This window comes from Mastomys coucha, unplaced genomic scaffold (genome assembly GCF_008632895.1).
Source record: "Mastomys coucha isolate ucsf_1 unplaced genomic scaffold, UCSF_Mcou_1 pScaffold4, whole genome shotgun sequence".
Lineage (NCBI taxonomy): Eukaryota > Metazoa > Chordata > Mammalia > Rodentia > Muridae > Mastomys > Mastomys coucha.
Genome location: NW_022196910.1, coordinates 32710531 through 32723670, shown reverse-complemented (window position 1 = coordinate 32723670; position 13140 = coordinate 32710531). Strand labels below are relative to the sequence as shown.

The window sequence follows — 13140 nt, the reverse complement described above, 5'->3', positions numbered from 1 at the left end:
AGAGAGAGAGAGAGAGAAGCTGGAGCTCCCTAGTGAAATAAATGAAACAAGAATCCTATTGTCAAGAACCTATAATGAAATCCGATGTGGAGAATGTTGTGTGACGACCAGCACGCGAAACAAGTGTTCAAAGACACGGAAAGCGTCTCAGCTGCTTTGAGGCCTCAGGAAGGGCACACAGTTCTAAAGAACTAATCATGCTCAGTGGCATTTTTCATAATTTCAAAAAGAAAAAGATATTCTTCCTAGAGAATAAAAAATGCTCTGCTCAAGGCCAGCTGTAGTCTCCAGCAGCAATAAAAGCCAGTGATACATAGTGATGCTCACATTTCCTCTACTTGCTCAGTAGCACCTTGGTTGGTGCCAACTCGGATCTAACGGAAGGAGTCGAAATTCAGCCCGTCTTCCAGTTTATTCCTGTTTTGATTTTTATCTCTAATGTTTATAATCTTTCAGTTTCTTTAGTCTCTAGTTGAGGGTTTGTCACATTTTCTTCCTCTCTCTCTCTCTCTCTCTCTCTCTCTCTCTCTCTCTCTTTTTCCTCCTTCTCCTTCTTCTCCCTCCCCCTCCTCCTCCTCCTTTTCCTTCTTCTTTCTTCTTTTGGAGAAGAATTCTTCTCCAAAAGAGAATATAATTTAGGGAATAAAATGGGAACTGGGTTATCTGTGTGCAGGAATAAAGCCGGATTTCTGATTCTTGAGAGCAGCGCTGTCAGTTTGTAGGATGTTTATTGCTCCTGGTGCTATGTATGTAAATGCAGGTATTAAGGTATTGATGAGCAAACATTACGGCTTTTTTATGTTGCCTGTTTTTTTTTCTTTTTGGTTTGAACAGGTTCTCAGACTCTAGCTTGCGTGGTCTGAGCCTCCTGCTCATCCTCCTGCCTCAGTCCCAGGAGGTTAGGATTTCAGATGTGAGCCTGTGGCAACCAGCTGGCCTATGTACCTGTTTTCCGTTCAGGTTACTTTTGTTGCTGAAGAGAGAAAGACCTGGCTAACTTGTAAGCCTTCCTGGTGGGTCTTGGCTTTACCAGATTAGATACAGTGATGTTACTTTTCTCCAGGGAATGGTGGCTAAGCATTTTGTCTCCTTTCTGGGTGTTGGCTAGATTTCAAGCCACCTGTATCTTTCTTTCTCTGTTTTGTATCCTGTAGGAAATGTAGTTTGGAGAATAAAATTTTGTCGATAAATATTTATTAAATTAAAGAAGATTTTAAAAGTGTACTTTTAATTGTCAGAAGTGCCAGCAAATCTACTGTGATATCGTGATGCCCCTTTGGATTGTAGAACCCCAGGGAATGTCCCACTTATAGGTTTTATTATGGTTGGTGCCAATTGGGCTTGTATGGAAAAGGGCCCCTGGTCACAGGTTTGAAATGCTACAGGAGTTGTATGATAGAGTTAGGATGGCTTTATGCTTTGCTTTTGAATATGAAGCACTTGAGGGTAGAAAGGGATATAATAAACGTACCGGAACTGCATGAATGAATCTGCCTGCCTTGGGAAAGTGGGCATGATGGTTCTAGCCATTGAAATCAGTAGCAAACTTGGATGATTATTGAAATCAGTTTTCTATGTCTTTCTCTTTAAACATTCCTGCTGGTATTTTTTTGAAGCAAGGATGAAAATGGCATACCCTGAGACAAAATGTTTCTGCTTCTTCCTATTGTGTGTGCTTTCTAAAATAAATCTCTAGAGGGTACGTTTTTGTCACGGTGAGCCATCTTTACAGAAGAGTGAAAATGGCCACCATTTGTTTTATTTTATTTTATTTATTTATTTATTTATTTATTTATTTATTTATTTATTTTTATGTAGACTCTTGCTGTGTAGCCCAGGCTGGCCTTGAACTGGTGAACACCTCTTGCTTCATTTAGCCACTTGGGTGCTAAGATGTGTTCATTCATATGTTTGCAAGTGCTAAGGTCTCAGGGGTGAGATTCTACATACTGCATTTTACCGAGTGTCACTATGACCTGTCCGAAATAGTATATAGAATGTGTGTTGAAAATTCTTTTTATTTTTTCTTGCCTTCTTTGCAGACTTCTTCATATTCTCTTATTCCAGATGCTCTATTCTCTCTTGCTTCTCTATGTTCCATAGCTGCGATTCCCAGCACTGCGCTGATTTTTTTTTTCCTTCTGCGAGTCCACACCTTCAGTGGCTGGCACTTGCTTTTGCTGTCCTCTCAGCCTCACAGCCTGTTCTGCCCTACCCCCTTGCCTCCAGGCATCTGCCCGAACCCCTGTTTCCCTCTGTGCTCTGTGCATCAGAGAATGCGATAATGAGTTCTGATGACCCCACAAAATCCTGTGTGGGACTCGCCATTAGCACTAGTTATGTAAACATGTGATTGCCATCTATTTTCAGCAAATTGAGGTAGAAAAATCATTCCTCTTTCAGCATATAAGGATTGCAGTTGATAACAGAGATTACCTTTTTGTTGTAAAGTAGTAAAGTAATATCTCGTTTTATCATCATGTCTCTTCATTTTGGTTGAAGTTTTACCAGACTTTTATGGTAATACGCAGCAATAGCATTCCTACAGTAGTCCATAGAACTTAATGGCAGCTATCTTTTTATACATCCTTATGCCCCAGCCTTGCAATGATCTAAGATGGCTGCTTAAGTCTATCTAAATAGTGAGCAATTTGTTTCCCTCAGCATCTTTTCCCTTCTTCATCATGCTAAAGGTCACTCTGGATGGTTTCTTTTATTGTGCTTGTCTGTCAATTAAGAATTCTGCACTGGCTAACACTTAACGGTTGAACTGTTTTCTGATCAAGCAGTGCGGCAAAGGCGGACATCCTGATGTAATGGAGTCTCATGTATACAGAGCCAAGGAAACCTAATCTCCTGGCAGAACGTAAAGTATAAATAGGTTGAAAATGGTTACAGTGCTGGATGGTGATGTTCGGGTAATGGGAGGAACCAAGGCGGGGAAAGTTGAGGGCCAGATACTCATCCAGTAGTTGATGGAGAGATACTGAAGTGTTTAGGCAACCGATGGCGGCTATTAAATAGGATAAATTAAATATTATACTATTTATAATATAATTTACTATTTAATAATATAGTATTTATAATATAATTATATTTATAATATAACTTTAAAATAGATAGTTCTAATATAGTTACTTATGTAAGATAGCACGAGAAAGTTTCATATGACAAGATTGTCAACATAACTAACTTACATTTATTCTGAAAACTTTGATATTCTAGGAACAGTTGTACATTGTAAAACCTATTAGTATGAATTTGTAATTAATATCTGTGCTTTTGGAAAGTTATAAAGTAGCAGTGCAGGTTGACCTGAAGATGAGACAATGGGTGGGATCCTTCAGCAGGTCATTTGTGGTGGTTGTCTTCTTCCATGTCATAGGTGAGGCACTGGTAAGACTCCCTGGTAACGTGGTACTTTAAGAGATGTGCTAAGTCTTTGAGTATGACTATTTTATAGTTTCTTTTCAGGACCATGTAGTTGTAAATAGTTAGATTACAGACACACCTTTTTTTTTCTTCCATTTATCTGTTCTTAATCTTTTCTCTGCCATTTAGCCCTTCTTTGCCCACTATATGATTTAGTTTAATCTAAACTTCATGTGGAGAATCTACTTGGGAAACCTTTCTGTTTAGCATTTAATACGAAACTGTTGCTTGATAGCTTCCCTGGATGGTCTTAACTAGTCTATCTTATTTCTTCTCATTATTAACTGAGTTTAATTGAATCTGAAATACCTAAAAATAGTTTTTCTAGATTAAACATCTAAAAGTAAATAGGTTTTTCTAGCTTCAAATGCATAATGATGATATTTTTAACTTCCTTCCTTCCTTCCTTCCTTCCTTCCTTCCTTCCTTCCTTCCTTTCCCTTTCTGTGAGAAACATGGAGCACATAGTGTTGTGTTAATTTCTGTGGAATATCTAACCACTGTGTTGCCATTTCACAGTAGTAAGAACTTCTGTGCAGGTTACTTGTACAGTGATTGCATACTCAGGAGTGGCATGCATCACATGGATGCTTTTTGATATGATATACCCAAAGCTTAACATCATATAAAAGAAGTTGAGTCAGCTTTTATATATACTTCAGACAGGGTGACAGAGAAAAATTAGCAAATGTTTAAGCTACTTTTTTGTTTTGAAGTATTAATGGAAACTATACAGTCTACCTCTGAGAAGTTTGAATTAACCCTTTCAGCCTTGTGATAAAAATGAATTTGTATTCTTAGTGGCAAGTCGTAATGAAAATTTAGATCATAAAATGGAACCGCACATTTAAGTAATAATGTTCTGTCTTTCTTTCCTTATTATCTTATTTTTACTATTTATCTCCCAACATGCTGAGTACTTTTATATTTTGAAAGGTAGAGTTAGGATTCCCAGGTGACAGTGTTGTCTCAGGTTGCAGTCTACAGTGTGGAAAACCTAATTGGCTTGTATCTTAGATTTTTCCTACAAAGCCAGTGTCTATTTTAGAAAGAAAAACTAGGATAGGGAATGTTAGATTCTATTTTGGAGTACTTCAAACTGCCTCTTCTTTTTTGAGTTATCTCAGAAATATTGCCTTTGCAGTTTTAAATATTTTTACTTAAATAACTTGACTATAATATAGTCTTTCAACCTTCAGAGAAGGTGAAAAGTTTCCCAATTTGGACATGAAGAAATGTGATATTAAAAACAAAAACAAACAAAGAAACAGCAAAAACAGGACAAGGAACTGGGTTGACAATCAAATCAAAGTTATTAAAAGTCTGAAAATGCTCTCTCAGTTGTCTTGCTGGGTGATGAAGGCAGGAATTTTATTGCTGGGAGAAAGGAAAAACCAACAGCCCTCAAGCCTGTTTTTGGGAAAAGAGCTCTTTGTCACACTTGAATCGAGTATGTGTGTGCAGTGTGCTCTTTTATTATTTTTCTCAGTGGAAAAAATTAACAAGTCGGCAGTTGGCTGTGCAGCTTTGTCTTTGTGGGGGAGGTCCTGGGATGCGGTGGGAGAAAGCTACTGCCCATCCTAACACAGATGCTGATTGTACACTCTGATTCCTTTTGGTTGCCATTGAGATGTTCTTATCCGCCTTTTATCTGTTGCTTTTCTAGGACAAAAGTGATTACTAATTGCATACCATTGCACTGAAGAAGTGGGCTATTTGGCCTCTCTCTCTCTCTCTCTCTCTCTCTCTCTCTCTGAGAGGAGAAAGCAAGGGAAATTGAGGAACTTCGCTTACAGCTCATCCCTACAAGCCCAGACTGCTTCTCTAATTTGCATGGGTACCTTGTGCATTGTACTTCTGGGCTCTGGCAGCTTGACCCCCCCTCCTTAGTGTAATGACCCTTGTCGTCTTGCTGTTCATTCCTGGGTCCTGTTTAATGCTAATTAGTCCTTCAACCAGTTGCTGTTTACAACTTTGTGCTTTAGAAAAGCAGGCTGTCTCCAAAGACCACATTGGTGGTCTTACACAGAACTGGTAAGATTGAAGACCTCCCAGACTCCAGAGAAAAGCCTCTTAACATTTCTTTTTTATTTAGAAATATGTAATAATCACGTCATTAACATAAATAAATAAACATTGAAAAGCTGAGTTTTTGACCCGGATGCTGTTTGAGGATGGTTGGATGCTCTATGGAATTGCTTTGGTTCTTAACTTTGCAGTCCAAAAGAAACGAGTCATCTCAGGCATGCTTCTCACTGTGAATAAAGGTAGTGGATGCTAAAATAGGCAGGACAGGTTAAGTGGCTCCCAAGTTTAGAAATAATTTATGTGGCCTTTATTTTCTGTTCGAATGAACAAATTGGAACAATAACAGTGACGTTCTGTGGACCTATACATAATAACCTTATAGTTCCTATCTTCTTTAATCTCTATGAAATTGTATCAACATTTTGGTTGAAACCTTTGCTGTCCTTCCTGGTTTGGGGGTAATGCTGGATCAGAAGTGTTTTACAGATGTTCTTACTGCCCACCATTCAAATTTGATGATAGCCCAAGGTAGTGCAAGGGCCAGACTTTACTGATGATCATTCCAGAGAACTGCTCATGAAGCTGCATTTTAAAATGATACCTTTAGGGGCTCAGTGTAGAGCATAGTCCCTGCACCACACAGTCTCTGAAAGGGGGTCCCTGGGGAAAGCTATCTTCACTCTGTTGACACTGGTCTTTATTCCAGTAGATTGTGGGGGCAGCTACTACTGGTCTACTGAGTACCACACAGCTTTGAATCTTGAGTTATTCCTAAGCAGCCTTATTTTAAATGTTGATGTGTGTGGCCCATTTATTGTAGAGAAGTTAACAAAAATATTATACATTCTTTTTACATAATGGCTCATGGAGTTTGTGCAGGGAAAAGGTCTTCATTTTGTCACTCATGGGCATAATAAATCTTGTGGTGATAGGCTACTTTGCTTGGTAAACTCGTTTATGGAGTTTCTTTAACAAGGAAAATGGAGGACATAAGAATTTTTGATTAGAAGGGTTTCAATTAAGATCAAATGAGCTTGATAGCTGAATTCATTTCAATGACTTCCTGGTTTTGGGGGTGGGATTAATAGATAACAGAAAGCAAGTAAGATTGGATATTTGGCGAATGGGTGAGGAGACACCCTCATAGAAGCAGGGTGAGAGGGGTGGGATAGGGAGTTTCAGGAGGGAGGAGCTGGGAAAGGGAATAACATTTGAAATTTAAATAAAGACAATATCCAATAAAAAATTGAATAAAAAATAATAACAATCTTTAAGAAATAAACAATATTAGAAGATTAACTAGGTTTATGTTTTGGTATTTAATTGGTTTTTGTAACTCTTTCTACAAGAAGTTGGTTATGTGGACATGTGTAGATGTTGCGGTAAATTTTAAACCCAATTTACCAAATCAATCAATTCACAACTCAATTAATTGGTATACATGGTACTTGCCTAGATTGGGCAGATCTATCGCTACACTACTCTATTCTTATCTATTAGATCCCATATGACTTGCCATTTCTCCAAGCCACGTGCTTCAGCTCCATCTTCCTTCCTCCTCATCCTCCTCCATAGTCCTCTCCAGTTTCCTCCTCTGTTTCCTCTCTCCCCTTCTCTCACAAACTTTTCAGCTCCACCTTCCCTCCTGCTGCTCAATCATTGGCCTTAGCCTTTATTTTAAAACTTAAGGTGGGGAGAAGGTTCACAAGGCACCTGTATACAGTGATTTACTCCTTGTCTGCAGTGCTTTCCAGGAAAGGAGAATTAGCATCAAAATACAAGACCAGGGCTATCCACAACATTTTCCCCCTTTTTGTCCAATTCAGAGTCTTTTGTCTCAGATATAAATTGAGCACAACTGTTACCCTTTTGTAATTTATGAAATACAAGACAGACCTAATACCAAGTCTATCATTTTTGTCAATTAAATAGGACCTCTGTCATTTACCCTAACTTAAAAGAGATAATTCTACACCTGACTCATGTCCTGGTTTCAGATTGTATGCCATCTGAAACCATCCTCTCAAATCTATATCATCTTTCTCAATGCTAAAAGCTTGGGCTGGCTCTCAGTCTTCAGCCTCGTCAGAAATCCAAGAATGACTAATAATTACCTGAAAATATGAGAAGCACAAAATATAGCTTCCAAAACTAGCCTATTTATAGAGACTGCTGATCACCTGGACGGTCTTTTTACTTCAAAACGTTGGAGCATCGCTCTTCAGCCTTCTGGCCAGGGTCATGACAGACCTTTGTAATGCAGAATCTTAAAGGGTTGATCACACTGTCTTGGCAGAGATTATCAGTTGACTATCCCCATAGTGTGTCCTTTTCTGGACAACAATTTTGTCTGTAGATGGAATGAGGCAATTTCTGCCTAGTGGCTGATTCGCCACAACTGGAGCAACTCCAATGATGCTCAGTTTCTTCTTTGAATCTGAAAGGGGTGCTGTCAGGAGCAGACAGGTCTCTAGTCAAATGAACCTAATAAAGAAATGTCCATAAACGTCATATTCTGTGGACTTCTGACACTTTTGAAGACTATCCACTCAAAGCACGTGCTTGTTCACTGCATGGAGAGAGACAAAGGCAGATAGATGGATTTGAACAGATAGATGGCTCTCAGTGGTTTGGAAGGTTCTTTGACCTCACTTGTCTTTCCCTACTTCTCATCTTTCTTTCAAACATGAACACAAAGGAGGTGGATGGAGGTAAACTCCTTGCTACCACTGATTAGAAGCTAGCATATTTAGAGCCCAGTAAGTCAAACCTTGTCTGGTGTCTAGTTCTGACTTACCTTTAGCGGGTCACTGATTTTTCTTAATATCTGATTGCCTGTCCTTTGAAGGAGGGGGTTTTAGGATTTTATCGAAGCCTTTTGGTCTGTCAGAAGAATAGTTATGTAGAAATCTTAGAGGAAAGAGGCTACTACCAAACTGCCATCAACCATAGAACTTAACCTTTTTTCCTCTACCCACTTGAAAGAATCTCAAGGCTTTGCCTTTTGTTCCAGGGCCTGTTGATACTCTAAGTCTGTGCAGTTCTAGTAGATAATCTCAGAACACAAGGAGTGATTTTTGTTTTTGGCTTTAAGCTTATGCTGGAAAGGAGGAGAAATGGCACAGTTTAAAGCATCCTCCAACCTCAGATGACTCTTTCCAATGTAGACTGCACTAAGAGGATACTATTCCTCCGTCCCCCTGCTGTGTCACCTGCCTTTGATAACTGACATGTTGCTAACAGTTTACAGATCAGGTTACACAGGAATGATACAAAATCTGGATGAGGCCAAACTGTAGTAGTGTTCTTTTTGGGGGGGTGGGAGGAGTGAGGGGGTGGAGGGTTTTTGTTTTTTTTTTTTTTGTACACTTCTACAAAACTGAAAACAAAAGCAATGACTCACTAAACAAAAGCTGCACCTCAATTGATTATCTTGGATCAACTCTTCCTCTCTTAGGTGTGGAAACCCCTGTAAAGGCATGCATTAGCAGCTGTAGCCTGGAGAGCATGGGCTGAGTCAGGGGAGGACCTGTGTTCTTTGAACTTGGTAGAGGTATATGAGGACATTGATTGTTTACAGTGGAGTGCAGTGCTAGGTGTCATGTGCCTGCTCTTTCCAGGGCTTGATAACATTGCCTTTCAGCGCTATTGGAAGTTAATAGAGGGATGTCATTTGATTCTGCATCACAGCCTCCTACTTCAGTGCTAAAGGCTAATGCAAGCAGGACTCTATGCTTTCTTGTTGGCCATTAAAACAAGGCCACCTCTAGCTGCAGGCCAGGGCTGAATTGTCTTAACTTCCTTCTAGAGCAAGAAGTGGATAGGATATGTCCGGTTGTTAGGGTTTGATCAGAGTAATTCTTTACTTCAGCTTTTGGTGTTTTGGGTTTAATTTTCCAGCCTCTATCCAGTGAGAGTTAACAACATATTAATATCCTCAGTGGAGAGAATCTGCCTTGTTCCTTGATTCTGCCTGAAAGCTTTCTGAGCATCATTGGCTCTCTTCGTTGATTTTTATTTTTATATTCTGTTCCAGCTGTTTGGAGACTGTATTCAGAAAACTAGCCTAGGTTATAATTTTTATGTCTTCTTTTTTTTCTTGAGCAAATAGTTGGGAATAATAAGAGCGCATAACTGAGGGCTCTTACTTGGCACAGAGGGGAAGAACTTTGTCCTATCTCTTTGTAAGTTCTGTCTTCTTTTACGATGCAGGAACTTGGGAGACTCATGGGGTTTCATAGCAATAAAGAAAACTGTGTTTTGTTTTTGAGACTGTCTTTAGGGCCTGCAGAGAATTTTTTTCTGAGCATCAAAACGTTAGCGGAGGCAGATTTCGAGGAGAAAATTCTAGTTTGCTATGATTTCATCAGAGTTGCAGCATGCTCCAGGAAGAATTTTTTTTTTTTCATCATGTATTTAGTCCCGAGCTTTCCTATTTCCCTTGGGATCCGTTACTTTATTTAACTTGTTCTGGTGGTGGCATTTGGCCTCCTTGTTTTGAAACAGGACAATGCATTTTATAAAATCTGTTTGACAGTTGTGTGAAAAATTAGTGTGAAATGAAGGAATCTTCTAGATAATTTGGAGTTGTTATTACTTATACTTTAGGATTCTCTTAAGAAAACCCATTGTGTTTATTGATATCATTTTCTTCATGCTTTTTGCCTTCATGGGAATTTGAAGGTCTAATTGTTCACATTCACAACCAACATAAAGCTATGGAAAACTTATTAATTACTTGGTTTGATGGATAGAACTGTTTATTCTGGTAGGTTAAAGTTCACCCTCAGACGCACCAAAGGTTTTATAAGGCAATACATGTGGTTTTGTATATAAGCGTATATGCATATGCATGGACATACATACGTTTTATGTTATATTTCTGACTTTCATACTGCATAAGTAAAGCAGACTTTTCACAACAGGGCAGTAGAATAGGAGTATAAAGTATTTAAGGTGCTGACTCATCATTTGGGCATAGAAAATGAACTAAGCATGTGATTAAAACCCACTACCCCTCTATCTCCCATCCTTGCCTATCTCCTTCTCTTGGGCCGCCTGTTTACTACTGCACAGCGACATGCCAACCTGTGTGTCTTACCTACTTGATCCCTCTCAGAGGCTGAAGGCACAAAGGCAAGTCATTTTTGTAAACCTATATTTACCGTGAATTTTTAGTGAGAACAAGCCCTCACAGGACACACCATCCCCCGATGAGGGTGAAGCTGCCTCTCGGCACAACTCTGAGTAATCCAGTTCTTTATATCGTAGTCATCTATTCATGCTCACACAGCGATTGGGTACTGTATTCATTGCCTTCAGTTCCGACTTGAGCCATTTCCTCTGGCTGATATTCCTTACAGATAAGTAGATCTGCCATTTGTTTGTTTTGTTGATGAAGTAGTGGTGATAAGGGGAAACTGGGAAAATGTAAATAAAATATCTAGTAAAAAAGAAATTAAAAAAAAAAAGAAGTAGTGGTGATGAGTTAATCTTACATATATAAGCAGACATTCCTTTACTGGGAACCTTTTGATTCAGGGTATTGTAGAGCACATCTCTTTGTCTCCATCAGTGTCTAGGGCTGGAGTCATTGAACAGAAAGTCTCAAGCCCTTGAAAGCTGAGGGTTTTTTTAGAATTAATTAATTAATTTCTTTATTTTTGTTCCTTAGACTCTTCCTAATGCCTGGCAATGGGAATAGCCCCAGCACCACGGAGTGCTGCTACAGAAGTTGTTTTATTTTCTTTGTGAGAACATTCGTACTCACCCGTTTACGCTATAGTTGATTTATGTATAACGCTTCAAAATGAATCTCTCATGCATACCTTTCTCTTATTACTAGGTAGAGAAAATGGAAAATGCCTAATGTGCTGTATTTGTCCTCATCAGGCTGTAGGAGACAGGCTGGCAATGCAGTTTGCATTCCCCACTCCCATTTCTGTGTGTGCTCAATGAGCTCCAACAGGAAGGTTCTGCTTACAAACTTCATGCTTAATTGAAGTGTTTGGCTGTACATTTTACTTACCATTCCCAGTAGCAACTGGTAAAAAAGTTTCCCTACTTTATATTTACTATGCATGCAGGTGGTTTTTGCTATTTTCTGTAGTTTGTTTTTTCCCCCCTTGAGCTAATTTTGGGTGTGGTGGGTAGGGTATAGTAGTTGAGGAATGTTATTTATAAACAGTCATTAGACATATTTTTCTGAATGGTATTTTTTTGATGTATGAGAACTTATTCGCTGTTTCAGCTACTTCTGATTTGGAAAAGGGGGAGTTCAGGAATTGTGCATGATAATGCTTAGGCTTCCTTCTTCCAGGGTTTGAATACCACAGAAACCCATTCATATGTAAATGAATTCATAGGATCCCCTGTAGTGTTAGGACTTGGGAAACTTTCTCAGACTGTGGCTTCACTTAGATTTCTTAAAAATCATCTTTTACAAATATTTCTGACCCAATTCATGTGATCCTATTGGCATGAATTTGTATTTCTCTAGTTCTCATCACTGCCTAGGAACATTTATCCAGCAGTTCAATAGTCTCAGTGTTACAGTGGGCTTATTATTATTTTTATCATTATCATCATCATCATTATTATTATCATCTGGTTCCCTCTGACAGTGTTCCTCCTATCTGGAGACAATGTGGTTTCCAAAACTGTCTTTTGACAAGAAGTGGGAACAGACTTATCACTTTCTAATCTTTGAAAATTTTTTATGAAAAGTCTGACCTGAATTTTCTTAAAAGACAGTGAGAGTTGCTGTATTGTCAATGTGAAGTGATACAGATATTCTGCAGTGTAACATTTTAGGATGTATCTTTTGAATAATTGACTCCTATGGGGGGGGTGGTTGGTATTATACAACATTTTTTGATTCCAAGAATTACAAGATAGCACTTCTGACACTTTTACTACTACTACTACAACAACTACTACTACTGTTATTGTTATTAAATAAGAAATAATTGGTGTTTTGTGAATTCAATGGGAATACTAAAAAATCATATATACCCTTGAATCTACACATAACTGTAAGCAAAACTGATGTTAAGCTTCATCAATTTATTGGGTATTTATTTATGCATGACTTTAAATCTTTTTTAAAGATTTATTTATTTTTATGTATATGAGCACACTATTTTTAGGTATATGACACACCAGAAGAGGGCATCAGATCCTGTTACAGATGGTTGTGAGCCACCATGTGTTTTCTGGGAGTTGAACTCAGGACCTCTAGAAGGGCTCTTAATCACTGAACCATCTCTCCAGCTCCCAACTTTAAATTTTTACTGCCCCATTTGGTAGACTAGGATCTTCTATAAGATCATAATGGAGTGGTTTGTCAGGTGCATTGACAGCTTTGGGATTAGAACTATGTTCCCCCCAGACTCCTCTTCTCTGAATTATTTTGCATATTTATTCCTGTAATCTGTTTGGCTGTGTCCCACCATCTTTATAATCTCATTAGCTGCAGTCCACCCTTCTTATAGTCTAGGTGTTGTGTTTGTTGTGATCATAAAAAGAAAAAGAGCTATAAGAATATGTTCTGGCAAGGTGTAGTTGAAGGGGGTTCCCTGACAGGCCCATGCCAAGGCATCCCTTCCCCCTGAGGGATCCTTCCCCCTGAGGGACCTGACACACACCAGAATAGTATAGAATAGAGTTTATTTAGGGCAT

At 38.8% G+C, this 13140-nt stretch overlaps 1 protein-coding gene across 2 annotated transcripts in view; it reads left to right on the top strand.

Annotated features, from left to right (window-relative positions):
* Tmtc2 (transmembrane O-mannosyltransferase targeting cadherins 2) overlaps positions 1-13140 on the top strand; it is a 405577-nt gene that overhangs the window by 85404 nt on the left and 307033 nt on the right. The window lies entirely within an intron of this gene.